We start from the raw sequence: 17,536 nt of genomic DNA on the forward strand, positions 1-17,536 counted from the left end.
TCTTCAGTCCTGAGACTGGTTTGATGCAGCTCTCCATGCTACTCTATCCTGTGCAAGCTTCTTCATCTCCCAGTACCTACTGCAACCTACATCCTTCTGAATCTGCTTAGTGTATTGATCTCTTGGTCTCCCTCTACGATTTTTACCCTCCACGCTGCCCTCCAATGTTAAAGTTGTGATCCCTTGATGCCTCAAAACATGTCCTACCAACCGATCCCTTCTTTTAGTCAAGTTGTGCCACAAACTTCTCTTCTCCCCAATCCTATTCAATACCTCCTCATTAGTTACGTGATCTACCCACCTTATCTTCAGCATTCTTCTGTAGCACCACATTTCGAAAGCTTCTATTCTCTTCTTGTCCAAACTAGTTATCGTCCATGTCTCACTTCCATACATGGCTACACTCCATACAAATACTTTCAGAAACGACTTCCTGACACCTAAATCTATACTCGATGTTAACAAATTTCTCTTCTTGAGAAACGCTTTCCTTGCCATTGCCAGTCTACATTTTATATCCTCTCTACTTCGACCATCATCGGTTATTTTACTCCCTAAATAGCAAAACTCCTTTACTACTTTAAGTGTCTCATTTCCTAATCTAATTCCCTCAGCATCACCCGACTTAATTTGACTACATTCCATTATCCTCGTTTTGCTTTTGTTGATGTTCATCTTATATCCTCCTTTCAAGACATTGTCCATTCCGTTCAACTGCTCTTCCAAGTCCTTTGCTGTCTCTGACAGAATTACAATGTCATCGGCGAACCTCAAAGTTTTTACTTCTTCTCCATGAATTTTAATACCTACTCCGAACTTTTCTTTTGTTTCCTTTACTGCTTGCTCAATATACAGATTGAATAACATCGGGGAGAGGCTACAACCCTGTCTCACTCCTTTCCCAACCACTGCTTCCCTTTCATGCCCCTCGACTCTTATAACTGCCATCTGGTTTCTGTACAAATTGTAAATAGCCTTTCGCTCCCTGTATTTTACCCCTGCCACCTTCAGAATTTGAAAGAGAGTATTCCAGTCAACATTGTCAAAAGCTTTCTCTAAGTCTACAAATGCTAGAAATGTAGGTTTGCCTTTTCTTAATCTTTCTTCCAAGATAAGTCGTAAGGTCAGTATTGCCTCACGTGTTCCAACATTTCTACGGAATCCAAACTGATCTTCCCCGAGGTCCGCTTCTACCAGTTTTTCCATTCGTCTGTAAAGAATTCGCGTTAGTATTTTACAGCTGTGACTTATTAAACTGATAGTTCGGTAATTTTCACATCTGTCAACACCTGCTTTCTTTGGGATTGGAATTATTATATTCTTCTTGAAGTCTGAGGGTATTTCACCTGTCTCATACATCGTGCTCACTAGATGGTAGAGTTTTGTCATGACTGGCTCTCCCGAGGCCATCAGTAGTTCTAGTGGAATGTTGTCTACTCCCGGGGCCTTGTTTCGACTCAGGTCTTTCAGTGCTCTGTCAAACTCTTCACGCAGTATCTTATCTCCCATTTCGTCTTCATCTACATCCTCTTCCATTTCCATAATATTGTCCTCGAGTACATCTCCCTTTTATAAACCCTCTATATACTCCTTCCACCTTTCTGCCTTCCCTTCTTTGCTTAGAACTGGGTTTCCATCTGAGCTCTTGATATTCATACAAGTGGTTCTCTTCTCTCCAAAGGTCTCTTTAATTTTCCTGTAGGCAGTATCTATCTTACCCCTAGTGAGACAAGCCTCTACATCCTTACATTTGTCCTCTAGCCATCCCTGCTTAGCCATTTTGCACTTCCTGTCGATCTCATTTTTGAGACGTTTGTATTCCTTTTTGCCTGCTTCATTTACTGCATTTTTATATTTTCTCCTTTCATCAATTAAATTCAATATTTCTTCTGTTACCCAAGGATTTCTATTAGCCCTCGTCTTTTTACCTACTTGATCGTCTGCTGCCTTCACCACTTCATCCCTCAGAGCTACCCATTCTTCTTGTACTGTATTTCTTTCCCCCATTCCTGTCAATTGTCCCCTTATGCTCTCCCTGAAACTCTCTACAACCTCTGGTTCTTTCAGTTTATCCAGGTCCCATCTCCTTAAATTCCCACCTTTTTGCAGTTTCTTCAGTTTCAATCTGCAGTTCATAACCAATAGATTGTGGTCAGAATCCACATCTGCCCCAGGAAATGTCTTACAATTTAAAACCTGGTTCCTAAATCTCTGTCTTACCATTATATAATCTATCTGAAACCTGTCGGTAGTCATATTACCTGTGAAATGGTAAGTCACTCTCCTTACTCCATCGCTTCGTACAATTGAAAGCGGAACAAGAAATCACCATTTCGATAATCCGTAATTCCTTATACACCGTACAGACCGAGAGAAACTTCTTGCCAAATTCGAATATGGCGGGCAATACAGACGACAGTAATCAGCTGGTAGAGCCATCTATCGGTAGGTCCGGTAGTTGAGCATCCCTCATTTCGCTAGCTTTAGACGCCTGTCTGCTCAGTCGTGAGTTGTGCTGTAATATGTTAATACGTGTTTGTGTCTCTCGTCACGGAAATGGAACCGCATATATTGCCCAACAGTATGCCATTTCTTTTTGCGTTAAATTGGGTGAAAACGTGCCGACAACTTACGGTAAGCTTCAGAAGGCTTCAACTTGGCCAGGTTGCGTGAACTTGTATGATCTGATCGAAAATTATCCATGAAAATGATTGCAGAAGAACTGAACTAAAGTCAAGAAATGGGTCGTCTAACAATAACTGAAGATCTTGGTATGAGAAAGATTTTTGCAAAAATGGTCCCCAAAAATCTCAAACCGCAACAACGAGAAACACGGAAAAAGATGGGAGCCGATCTGTTAGAGCAAACAGAAATCAATCCAGAATTGAGCCGTGTTATCACTGGTGATGGAAGTTCGTTTTTTAGTATGATCCAGAGAAAAAACGCCAACGTTCACAATGATGCTCAAAGGGATCACCCAGACCAATAAAAGCTCACATATCAAAGTCAAAAGTGAAATGCTTGATTGTGCGCTGCTTTGATTCCAAGGGAATTGTTCATAAAGAGTGGGTGCCTCCTGGACAAACAGTTAACCAAAATTACTACAAAGAAATTTTAGAAGAACTTCGTAAAAGAGTTCTTTGTGTCCGTGCCAACATTGCTGATAATTGGATTCTGCATCACGATAATGTGCCATCCCATACCGCTCTGTTACTACAGCAATTTTTAACCTCAAAACAAATTGCAGTACTACCACAGCCACCTTATTCACCAGATATCGCTCCGTGCGACTTTTTTTCAATTTCCAAGAGTCAAAACGGCGGTCAAGGGACCTTTTTCAAACAACACAAGATGTCCAAAAAGCTGTGACGAGGGTCTTGGAGGATATTACAGAAGATGAGTTCCATAAATGATATCATTAATGGCAGAAGCACTGGAAAAAGTGTGTGGAATCAGAAGGGAACTACTTTGTAGGAAACAACACTAAACTTGACTAAAAAAGTAAGCAACATTTTGTTTCACAACAGTCTCACAAGGGAACCTCCCCATCGCACACCCCTCAGATTTAGTTATAAATTGACACAGTGGATAGGCCTTGAAAAACTGAACACAGATCAATCGAGAAAACAGGAAGAAGTTGTGTGGAACTATGAAAAAATAAGCAAAATATACAAACTGAGTAGTCCATGTGCAAGATAAGCAACATAAAGAAGAATATTATCTGATGAGCGCCATGGTCTCGTGGTTAGAGTGAGCAACTGCGGAACGAAAGGTCCTTGGTCCGAGTCCTCCCTCGAGTGAAAATTTTATTTTCGCAAAGTTACGATCTGTCCGTTCATTCATTGACGTCTCTGTTCACTGTAATAAGTTTAGTGTCTGTGTTTTGCGACCGCACCGCAAAACCGTGCGATTAGTAGACGAAAGGACGTTCCTCTCCAATAGGAACCGAAAACATTTGATCGCAAGGTCATAGGTCAACCGATTCCTCCACAGGAAAACACGTCTGATATATTCTTTACGACACTGGTGACGGCATGTGCGTCACATGACAGGAATATGTTGTCGACCCACCTAACTTGCACACTTGGCGAATGGGTAAAAAGATTCTTCTACCTTGCCCGATTTAGGTTTTCTTGTGGATGTGATAATCACTCCAAAAAAAAGTGATGAAAACATAAGAGTTTGTCACATAAACTGCATCAAATGAATGCAACAGTTTCAGAGTCACACAGTTTTCCCTGTGTTCTGTCAAAACATATGTTTTTTACCATTTCAAATGTTTCCGTGCGTAGACCGTCAAATTCTGTATATGTCCAAGCAAATCTGAACATGTCCTGGAATTTTGGAGAGCGAAGTTGATTATGTGTGAGTGCCTGAACTTTGATAATTATCTGAAAATAAAAAATTAAAATTTTCACCCGAGAGAAGATTTGAACCAAGGACCTGTCGTTCCACAGCTGCTCACGGGACCACGGCGCTCGTAAGCCAACGCTCTCCATGATGTTGCCTACCTTGCGCATGAAGTACTCAGTTTGTATATTTTGCTTATTTTTTTCATAGTTCCACACAACTTCTTCCTGTTTTCTCGATTGATCTGTGTTCAGTTTTTCAAGGCCTATCCCTGTGCCAACTTATAACTAAATCTGAGGGGGGTGCGATGGGGAGGTTCCCTTGTCAGTACTTTATTGTCGCACCTCGTATATGCATTCAAGCAAGTTCTTGGAAATGTTACGCCCTTTGTCACTTGGAACCAAATTTAACTACATTTGAGTAAATATTAAGTTCTGAGTTACACAGTTGCTGGAACAGTACTAACTGGAGCAGGATTAGCACAAAGGAATCAGACTCAATGGGTACTGCTATAGACGTGTGTGGGGCAAGGTTGAAATACTCATTTCACCCATTTTAACATTTTATTTGGCTTACATATTATGCTGTGCAAACGGAGGCATGGTTCTTTAAAAAGGGCATGAATGATTTCCTTCCGTGTCTGTCTGGTTCAAGACAGAATAAAAACTTCTGCTGAACTTTACATGAGAAGAGATAAGAAGTCTGTAGTAGCATAGTTTAAAATGAATCATAGAAAGTTTGGTAAACAGTAAAGGAGATAAATTGTGTGCTCAAAATGTCTTGCTTCAATTATACTCCGCTAAGTGTTTTCCCTGCATTTATGTTCATTTCAGCTTTGGAAGTGAATGTACTATGAGAAATTTGACTGCATTGCATGGCTTAATAAAATTCTGCTTTCCAAAAACCAACCTTCTGAAAGATTTGTGACTTTAGTATGCTTGTCACTAACCATACATCATACATGCCAAGTGAGAGATTACACAGCACAAGACGCTAATGAAACTATCTGGCATACTAAAACTGTGTGCCTTACAAAGACTTGAACCTGGGAACTTAGCCTTTCGCAGGAAAGTGCTCTATTGACTGAGCTATTTAAGCACGATTCATGATGCCCTCATGGCTTTACTCCCACCAGTACCTCATGTCCTACCTTTCAAACCTCACAGAAGTTATCCTGAATACCTTGCAGGACTAGCTCTGTTGGAAGAAAGGATACTGCAGAAACATGGCAAAGTCACAGGGGGATTTTTTACAGAATGAATTTTCATCCGCTGCAGAGAGTAATTCTGGTGAGAAGGTAATGTTGCATCAGAGTATAATAATTATTAGATAACTTATATCTAAAAGTCTTGATTTATGAACCAACAACATATTTTTGATAGTGGAACTAAATATTATTATTAATAATAATAACAACACTAATCATGTATATTTCACTATTGGAAAACGTATTTATTCTCTAGTGATGAATACGCCACTTATTATAAAAATTTTATGTATGAATAAAACATTGAAGCTCAACGGGGGTGCAAAAATCGGCGAAAAAGAAAACAGTTTAAGAATTAACTGGGACAGATGAGTGAATTCTATCCTTTGTGTTGCTAGTTTCTGCCCATGCTTTTAACCTCGGGCCGCCACAGTAAACATACACTGTTCCAACTGTCATTTCACAATAAACATACACTGTTCTCACTGTCATTTCACCCCAGTAGCATAATAAAGATATGATTATTATGCTTGGTGTCCACTGGATGCTTAAATATGTGATGGACCGTTGCAGGATGTAATCTGTCACATCCTCACTGGATAACACCACTTACTCATGATGTCATTCGACAAATCAATGCAGTCGGCCTTGTAGCTAGTAAGGCTGTCATGTCTTTCTACAGAGGCAGATAGCAATATTCATATCTATGGATATGCAGCTTTAAATTTGAATTAATCAACACAGAAGGCAGAATTATTTATTATTTCATGATTCCAATGATTTGTTATCGTGTCTTTCAAACACATACACCATACATGAATGATAAGAATTCGTGTGTTTTATTCAAGATGTGATTTCCCATAAAACATTACCTTACCTTATCATATAAGTATTCAAATGAGCCCTATGATACATTAGTAAACACAGTAAATGGTGGAATTGTTGACTTTTGTAGCTTCCAAACTCTTTCGCATCCAATGTCATACAAGCAAGTTCAGCTGCTAATGGCCACAGTCCACATTGGGCAAAAAGGAAGAGATGACCCTGGAGGAGAGAACAATCATCTTGCATATGCATGAACTTGTAAAGAAATTGGGAAATCTGTACAGAGATATCTGACACTGTGTGGTGTGTCATCCAACACTATAAAACGAATAATATCATAGTGAATCAGCATAGGGCAAATGCTACATTGAAACATATTCCTAGAGTTAACAGGTGCTGAAAATGGTGGAGTTAAATCCCTGAGTAACAGCAACAGAAATCAAAGCACATATGGAAGAACATCTTGGGAGGTGGTTCATGAAAGAAGAATTTGTGGGGTTCTGAACAGTACAGGGTACAATTCCACAACAGATAGAAGGAAACCATATGTAAGTTAAGTAAACATGAACAAGTGTTTAGTATTTGTCAGTGAGTACGTAATGAAGAAAGTCCAGTGGACTTCTGGGATTATGTGTTGTAGCCAGATGAGAGAAAGTTCATGGTATATCAGAGTAGGAGAAATGTGTTCACAGTTGCAAGAGTTGCAGTTTTAAACAGATTTGCTTTATTGCAACGTTAAACACCATAAATGTAATTAGGCATTTCAGTTCAAGCAACAATATGCAAACAACAGTGGAATACTAATTACATACAAGAATAAATGTATGTCAGGAGTTATATATTATTCACTTTATGTTTGGCTCACATATGTCACTACATTGCACTATCAGTTCACCACTCCCCATTAACAGTACCTTTTGTCAAGGATGTAGCCAAAAAGGAGGTCCAGGCGTCCGGATCCCTCCCTGTCACATAAATGTAATTACACATGACCTAGTTTACAAGTTATGAAACTGAAGCATATTTGATTTTCAATCATATGATGAAAATCAATATGCACTCTTGATAGTCAACAATGACATGGATAGATTTAAATTATTGATAGCACTATCAGCTGTTGCCTATCCATATTTCATCCAAGACCAACTACTGCACATTGTTGGCCTTACTTGAGCTCGGTTGTTTTGTTTTGTTAATCAGTTCAGTTCTTGTACTTGCAGTTGAATTTTACGTAAATGCTGCCGTTTATTGCTTTTGTTCTATGTTGTTGCAATAGTTTCTAATTACAGGTAAGTGTGTAACAAGAACGAAGAGAAAAACCAATTTTGATTTGTTCACTTGTGTTATGATAAGTTAAAAATATGTACGTGCTACTATAGTAGTCTAATTACTTATCTATAGCACTGGAGTCTTTATTTGGAGACTGGTTTGCAGTGTTTCAGTATTTCAGAAGGCAGTGGAGCAATAAACATAACTACAAATAACATTAAATTAAAATCAGTGCAAAAAAAAAAAATGCATTCGTATTTGCTGTATCACCCAAAAATTGCTTTGATTAACAAAAATGTCACCCAAATGGCAATGGTTCCATTTCTTTAGAAAATGTGCTCAAAATTCTATCATTAGTAGCCCAAATAGCAAAATATTGTCCAGTCTAGCCACAGAGGCGATACTTAATTAGGAAAATCAGTCACAGTATAGAACAATGGGAAGGGGTTTGCAGACAGGAGAAGGGGTATATGATGGCAGCATACTCTATAGTTTGGTTGTTTATAAAGATTTTTTCAACATGTTGCTTGAATTTGTCCAAGTTGACTGCGTCTTGCATCCCCAACCTTGCCCCACCCCCCACCCATCCCTTTCATCCATAGTTTATTTGCACTCTTGTAACACTATGCTAATCAAAGTATTTCCAGATGTTCTATGATTATCTTCAAACTGTAATGTTTTTAAGTTGTAGAAACAATTATATAAAAATACTTTTTCATTGCTTTGTACCAGTACTTATCCTGATTTGGGGAATAGTTGTATATTTCTCAGGCAAACAATATTCAGTTTTAATGTTGGTTTGAGTAAGATTTCGGCAATATGCTGAGCTAAGTGATATTTACACTGGAAGGTAGCTAGCAATTTTCATTTTGTACTATCTGTTTGTGCATAAAGAAGGCTCACTAGTGGATTGGTGATATATTATATCTTCAAGTTTTACTACAAGAAAGATGTTCTACTGTGAAATGTCTTATTCATAATATCTTAGGAACAATGAGTCCAAACCTCACGACTTAATGTATTTGTAAATAAACATCATACAACCAATAACATATGTTGTACATCACAGAGCAGTTTATTAGCATCGAAGACATTATAACCATTTTATCATGGATAAATCCAAACTCATTTGTGGTGTCTCATACAATACAAATCTAGTTGAAATCAATGTTAAGGTCCCAAACTGTAGCCTGGAATACTGGTGTATTCTGTTTTCTTTTATAAATAGATCTTGGTTGCTATAGACTGTTGAAATAATAATTTTAAAAGAAGTTCTTGATCATTTAAGGAAATTGAAGGATTTTAATCTCAGATTCAATTGAGGAACTTGGGATGCTTTGATGTGTTGAAGAAATTCCGACTTGATTTCAGACAAGTGGAAATTTAAGTACATGAGTGTTTTAGGAGAAAGATGGCTATTCTCAAAAGAGGTTTAAACCCTTTAACTTTAATATCCAACCCAACTTTAGGAAGTTTTGGAAATTTGTGATAAGTTACTATGGGACCAAACTGCTGAGTTCATCGGTCCCTAGGGCTACACTCTACTTAATCTAACTTAAACTATCTTACACTAAGGACTACACACACACACACACACATGTCCGAGGGTGGACTCGAACCTCTGACGAGGGGAACCGTGCGAACCGTGGCAAGGTGTCTCAAACTGCTCGGCTACAGCGTGCGGCCAATGTTAGGGTTAGTCTGTGCCTCAATAGTGAACTTAATATTAGAAGACCGAGCTGTGTATCATTAGCAAAGAGACAATACATTATATTAGAGTCTTACACACACACACACACACACACAGACTCTCTCTCTCTCTCTCTCTCTCTCTCTCTCTCTCTCTCTCTGTGTCCCTGTCTGTCTCTCCCTGTTGAGAATAAATATTATACTTAGTTACGAAAAGTCTTTCTTGCCTAATTTTACAGACCACATACTTTCTGTATGAAGCAAATTATGTACATAACATCAAGAAATAAATAAATTTTGTACCAGAATAAATAAAAACAAGAGAATTTTTAAGGAGCTCTTTACAGCTTGAACCATCCCTTTGACAAACTCCTTGCTACATCTTCCCTTTTGTTAAAACAGACATGATGCCCACATTGCATAATGACAGGCTTTGTGCAAACTGCCATTGAATCATCAGTGTAAGCATAGGACGTCCGTTGCCACTGGTCCACGACGGGTGGTGGAGCGGCAGGCGAGTCAGTCCTGTCTGTGGAAAGTCTATCCAGTGATGCATTTGTACCAGTGTAGGAGGTGCTGAAGGTGGGTTTGAATTGGTCAATAGATATGGTGGTTGGTTTTTCCATAATTGACCTTAACCATCTTCTTCTCCATGGTGATAAGTGGATATGGTCTGTCATATGGTGGCTGCAATGGCTTGCGTACCACATCATGTTGGACTTGATTACAGTTCCAAAGGTCATTGAAAATGGAGGGACAGCAAGTATTGGCACTCAGAGCAACAGAATACAGCTGCTAAATTCGTGAATGCAGCTTGTGGACTAAATCTGATGCCTCAGCTAGGTTGTTTGGCACAATGCCGAGGACCTCAGTGGGCAGCCAGTTCAGTTGGCCATAGACAAGCTCTGTGGTTGTTGCTAATAGGTCTTCCTCAACGGACGTGCGGAGGTCCAGGGGCAGAATGGTATTGATTCTGTCAACTATAGTGAGTCATGACACCAAAGGGATACTTTTAATTTTCTGAGCAGGCATTCTACTAATAAGATCACTGCCATATGGTACGCTGTAGTCCTAATACACTTCATGCCCAATAGGATGACGAGTGTTTTGAATTGGTACAACTCGAATTGTCTGCTCTAGTCAGTTGTAAGACTGAGCGGTGCTCCAAAGTGGATTATTCATCCTCTGAAGAATGTGATCACAACTGTTTTGATGTTTATGTCAACCATGGGGAAAACTTCAGGCCAGGGAGTAAAGCAAACAGTAGCTTTGGATAGTGGGAGAGGGCCGACGATGTTCAGATGTACATGCTCGAATAATCATTTCGGTGGGACAAACGTGCCAAGGAGTGCATTGACATGATGGTAAATCTTATTCCATTGACAAGCCACACACTGATGGAGAAATGTCTGGCAGTCTTTGTCCGTGCTTGCCCACACAAAAACTCGCTTCACTAGGTGCGTCATACTATGTAACGCAGGATGAGACATATCATGCAATGATGCTATTGCATGTTGATGAAAGTCACTGGTCACAAATGGTCATGACTTCACTGTAGCAACTGCATAGTATAACAGTGAGCTTGAGAGCAGTACTGGGACGTGACGGAGTTGCAGACCTGATTGTTGTATCAGCAAATCTCTCAGGTCAGTGTTAGATTGCTGTGCCAAAGCAAGTGCTTCAAGATCTGTTGCATCTGTGATCACTTCTATTTGAAGGAGAGCATCCACTCGAACATTCAGTTCCCCCTCAATGTGGATAATGCAGGTGGTGAACAGTCCTATGTAATCAAGGTGGCACACTTGGCATGGTGACACTTTGTCTGGTCACTGACAGAAAACACATATTAGTGCCTTGTGATCCATAACCTATGTAAATTGCTGCCCCTAAAGCATGTAGTGGTGCGACGTTTGCGTGCTTTATTTCCTCATTGATGGTCCTCGATGTGGATGTACTGTGTTGCTATACTGTCAGAAAAATGGGGGGTGGAAGTCAAACATTGACTACTTTAAATGATGTAGCCAACAGGTGCACATTTGCGTTTCACAGTTCTTTACTTTCACTGTTCACAACCTCCCCAATAATACAGTTATAGGGCCAGTGCACTATTGTTTAACTTTTGATAAGCCTCATTAATAGTTTGCAGGTAAACATCCACATACTGCTACAATAGTTTACTGTTGAACATCTATGAGTAGTAAAAGCCTAACCACATATTTCACGATTCTTGAAGAATAAAAAGGTACGTATGTAACAGACACTGTCATTTTTTTAACACACAGCCTAATTGTGTTGCACTTATTTCACAGTTAAGTTGAGACATTGCTGCTGATGTAACCATTATGGGTTTCTCGTCTGAAATTCAGCTCTGGACAGACTGTCTCATGACCAAATAGTGGGCCTTTATATATTGGCACAAAAATAGGCACTGAAACTACACTTTGTTTGAGGTTTAATTTACAGAAATTGCAATTAAAACTTAGCTCATTAAATCAACTGCATACATAAAAAAATTGGTTCCTTTTAACAGTTTCTTCCACCACAAGGGTTAGGTTAAATTAGTTGTTTAAATGATAAAATTAACAGATAATAGTTACACAAACAATACTTTTGATGAAACTATGGATTTAATTAAGGGTTGACTTTGCTAACATGTTTTCAAATAGAGCCAAATAGATCCTTTAAGAATACTATGAGTTGTTCCTCCAAATTTTTATAATTAGTACAGAATTTATATTTGCTTATAAGTGAACAATAGAATTTAAGTTACAAAACATTTACTGATTTCAGCCTATAAAAAAAGATACTAACTAGCAATAGTCAAAATAAATTAGAAAATCAATTACATACGTAAACTAAGCACAAAATTAGATCTGGTGTTATATTCTTTAAAACTGAGGTCCAACCTTCAACTTGTACAAAAATGCAGATTATACTCACATATGTTAATGATAATTGGTTAAAACTGAAAAACTGAATTTTAAGGAGGCAGATGGCAAAACAAAAGGGGAAGTAAAATTATCCCAGCTTGCTTCGTCACAGCGGAACTTCTTGATAGCAGCATATGCTGCATACAATTCATGTGTGTAGGTTGCCCAGCTCTGTTTTGATGGGGGATAACTTCCTACTGAAAAACGCCAACGGCTGCCCGTTTTCATCTACTTGTTGTTGCATTATAGCACCAAATACAGCAGCACATACGTCGACCATTGGAGCAGAACTACATGCGCTAACAGGGTAGCCTCTGCAGTGGCGTTCTTCACTTTGGTAAATACCATATTGGCCTCGCTAGACCACTGTAGTTTAATATTACATTTTGCTGAACCTCGTAGCAAGTCGTTATGTGGAGTGGCTAAGGGTGAATGGTGGTGCACAAAATGGCAATAAAAGCTGATGGTGCCAAGAAATCATCACAACTCTCAAACTGTTGAAGGCTGTGGAAAGTTAGTTATCGTGACCTGGTAGTGGATGGGGCCGTAATCAGTTACTATTGGTTGCCTTTTACAGTTACACACATTTATTTTTAAAACAATAATTCCAGACTCAACAATACATAAAAAATATCCACACATTATTAATGAAGGAATAAACAACACTGTAAATAATAGTGTTTTCAGTGCGTTACAATTTAGCAAATCACCATACAATACAGATACACATAACGTTTAAAAAAAAAAAAAAAAAAATGTGATCACAGCTGAAGGCCTTACACGCCAAGAATGGCAATAAATTAAGAATGTTTAAGAACTCGCTAAAATTACAACTTATTGAAATATTAAAAGGTAAGTGGCCACTAACACAGCAAAAGGTATCAGATGCCAGGAATGGCAGTAAATAAGGTTTTAATGCTTACTGCTAAAATACAAATATCGGATTATATTTTTAAAGCAAATGAACACAATCATTGCTGGAGGCCTATCACACCAGGAACGTCAATTATACAAAAAATTTAGAAACCTGCTCTAAAACAGCAAATACAAGCAAAGGTTAATTAAAAGAAACAAGCAACTGACCACCAAACAGGTGAAATAAGATGATGGTAACCTTGTAATACAACCCTTACACTGCTAGATTTATTCCAGAAGGTGATCGGAACTATTAACTAGACGTACATAACCTTTAATGTAGGCATTACAAGGTATGGTAATAAATAATACAATAATAAAACACCAGGACCAGTCACAGATGGTGCTCCAAGAATCGACCTCTGAGAAGGTCCAGCAACAAACACTTTCGCGAGCGATGAGATAGGCAGCGAAGAGTTGCATTCGCTTCACAAGATGGCAACTCAGACTAGTGGCAGTCTAAAAATATTACTAATGATAATCTTGGTGAAGCTACCTGATGTCCAATAAACCAAATGCAAGAATGGAACAACATGCGAAAGCTGGAACTGGAGGACTGCACTACGCTCCCAGAATACTGTGCGTAGACGCCCGGAACGAGAAAGGAATCACTACCACCAGAGTAGAAGAATCACAAATGGCCTACAATCAAGAAAGCTGTCAAAACTACATGCCTTACTGGACAGCAGTGGCAAGGTGAGGAAACACACACTGCCATTACATACACTAACCCCCAGGGCAGGTAACCGGGGTGTTAGCAGCTACCAGGCAGGAAAAATACCACTGGTTGAACTTAACAAATTGTAACAAGCTGTACACAGTAAATAATAATAAGAAGTCGAGGGAAGCTAAACAGATCCGCCTTCCCCAAGCCCTCCACTCGGTGCTCTTCGCCTCGGTGACATTACGAGCAGCAACACGATCCCAAGTCACTGGAGAATCGCGAGATGTCACAATGGTGGAGGTTTGTCTACTTGAATTGAAATGCGCTCATCTTAAAGCCTGCAGGACTGGTTTACAATGAGGTCGTGCATCCTCGTGACCACAGCCCTTCCATCCGGCAGACTATGCACGCCACCAGCGGTCCCGGCGTGTTCTCGCACTGCGTGGACCTGGCTCCTCCTGAGTCCCCAACCGAACTGGCACACTCACACGACCCGGAAAAACGACGACGTCGCCCCAAAGGTAGGGCAACAGTTACTACATATCGATAATTGCCACTGCTACCACTAGCGGACAGGCAACACTTGCAAAACCGAGTGGCACCAATCAACACGAGAAGAAAAGAAACAACCACAACCATGCTAATTAAACGATACGTCTGGCCTGAAACAGAGGGCAGAAACCTACAAACAGCACCAATGCGAGCCGCAGCACAGCTCAGTTATAGCCTCAACTCTCTCCTGTGGTGGCTGTATTCCTTGGTCAATTATGATGTAACCCAGGTATTGGACCTTAGCTGCTCCAAATACACATATCAACAGATCGATAAGTAATCAACATGAATAGAGACAAGTAAAAACTTGGCATAAATATGTTACGTGTTCTGTCTCTGAGCTCAATATCAGCAATACATCATCGATGTAAACATAACAAAAGTCAAGGCCACACATGACTTTGTCCATGAACAATTGAAAAGATTGTGCAGCACTGCATAGTCTGAAAGGCACTCTGGTAAATTCAGATAGTTTAAACATGTGCAAACAGCAATTTTAACTACATTATGTAGAGTGACTGGTATCATAGAAGGCACTTACTGAGTCCAATGTGGGGAAGATGCATTTGCCATGGATGTTGGATGTAACTCTTCGATGTGTGGTACTGGATAACAACCAGGGATAGTCCTGGCATTGAGCTGTTTATAATCCCTGCACAGATACCATCCACTATTCTCCTTTGGGTCTGTGTGGAATAGAAATGACTCACTATTGCTCGGCAGGTGGAAGATTTCTTGTGCAAGCATTAAGGAGAACTCCCACTTTGCTACTTTCAACTTCACTGGTGTCAAACAATGAAGTCGAGCGTGGACTTTGTGACCGGCACTAGTGATTTCCGTGAACTGCTTCAGTAGTTCTACAGGTGGAGAATCACCTGCACTTGTCTGCACTGTGTTATCAACTGCACATTATACACTTTCACAACTAACTAAGTTGGTGCTAGAGTCAAGGTGGCGATGAAGATGGTCAGATAGGAATCTGCAGAACAACAAAAAGTCTATCCTGAGAATAGAGTGTATCACATCTGCCATGACAAATTTCCACTTTAACATAGAACAAAGGCCTAGTTTCAATATCAGTTTGACAAGGACCATACATCAGAACAGTGGAACCACTGGTGGTGAAAAGGTGCCAGTTATTGCTGTTGTGGCATGGTAGCCAGGAAGATGGATATACTGACTTGTCAGCACCATTGTCCACTATGTATTGAACCTTCACATATTGTCCCATTACAAATGGTCAACAGCTGCCACCTGCAGAGCCAGTCGCTGTCATCACTGACTTACAGATGTGTTTCCCATTTGCACAGAGGACTACATTCCTGTGCCTCTGAACAGAATCTTCTGTGATACCAACAGACTCTTGTGGTGAAAGGTGTGTGGCTGCACTTCCTCAGTGTGTTGTGCTGATGTGACTGGTGACTTGAATGCCACATGTACCACATGTACGAGGCAGTGACTTTTACAGTAAGTTCAGCAATCTGTGCTTGCAATGCAGCAAGAGTATTATCTGTTTGAAGTTGTGGACAAACAACTGCAATACACATGGATGGATACATTTCCGCAATGCGATCTGCAGCTCATGTGAGAACTACGAGATTGCCAGAGCATACCGTCAGTATCTTCTGTGCATCAACAAGTCCAGGGTGGAATAATAACAGTATTATCACAAGGATAGATTGTGGAAAATTAAAGAGCCCTTTGGAGAAAAGATAAGCAACTGTGAATATCAAGAGTTCAGATGGTAAACCAGCACTAAGAAAAGAAGGGAAGGTGAAAGATGGAAGTAGTATACAGAGGGGTTATACAAAGAGAAGAAGGTAATATTATAGAAAGGGAAAGTGATGCAGATGGAAATGAGATGGGAGATGTGGTAGTGCGAGAAGAATTTGACAGAGCACTGAAAGACCTATTTCAAAACAAGGCCTCTGGAATAGACACATTCCATCAGAACTGCTGATAGCCTTGGGAGGGCCAGACATGACAAAACTGTATCATCTGGTGTTCAAAATGTATGAGACAGGGGAAATACCCACAGATTTCAAGAAGAATGTAATAGTTCCAATACCTAAGGAAGCAGGTGCCGACAGGTGTGAATATTACCGAAATATCATTTTAATTGGTCATGGTTGCTAAGTACTAACATGAGTTCCTTACAGACAAATGAAAAAACTGGTAGATTACAATTTCAGGGGAGATCAGTTCGGATTCCAGTGAAATGTACAAACATGAGAGATAGCACTGACCATGTGACTTATCTTAGAAGATAGGTTAAGAAAAGACAAACCCACATTTATAGCATTTGTAGAGTTACAGAAAGCTTTTGATAATGTTGACTGGAATAGTCTCTCTGAAATTCTGACAGTATGAGTGGTAAAATACAGGTAGCAATTTGTACAGAAACAAGATGGCAGTTATAAGAGTCAAGGGGCATGAACGGGACACAATAGTTGAGAAGGGAATGAGACGGGACTGTAGCCTATTCAGTCTGCACACTGAGCAAGCAGTAAATGCAACTAAAGAAAAAGTTGGAGATACAATTAAATTTCATGGAAAAGAAATAAGAACTTTGAGGTTTGCTGATGGCACTGTGATTCTGTCAAGGACAGCAAATGACTTGGAAGAACAGTTGGACAGAAAGGACAGTGTCTTGAATGGAGGATATAAGAGGAACACTAATAAAAGCAAAGCAAGGGTAATGGATTACAGTCAAATTTAATCAGGTGATGCTAATGGAATCAGAGTAGGAAACTAGAACTAAAAGTAGTAGATAGGTTTTGCTATTTTGGCTGCAAAATGAATGACGATGGTAGAGAGGATATAAAATGTAAGTAGGAAATAAAGCTAAAGTGTGTCAGGTCTGCATTGTTGCCAAATTTATCCTAGATGGCAGCTCTTCTTGGATGGTCCCCCCACCTCCTCTCCCTGGGGTGTCGATGTGACAATGTTGCAATTAAACTGATAGACAAATTAATGAAACTGGTATGCTAATTAATTAAATTTATTCTGCAAATTAATTAAATTCAAAGTGGCTTCAAAGTAAAAAATTGCAGGAATTTCAAAAAATGGTGAGAAATTCAAAAAATTGCGGAAATTTCAAATTTTGGGGTCCTAGTTCACAATACCACCACCAGA

This window comes from Schistocerca nitens, chromosome 5 (genome assembly GCF_023898315.1).
Source record: "Schistocerca nitens isolate TAMUIC-IGC-003100 chromosome 5, iqSchNite1.1, whole genome shotgun sequence".
Classification (NCBI taxonomy): Eukaryota; Metazoa; Arthropoda; class Insecta; order Orthoptera; family Acrididae; genus Schistocerca; species Schistocerca nitens.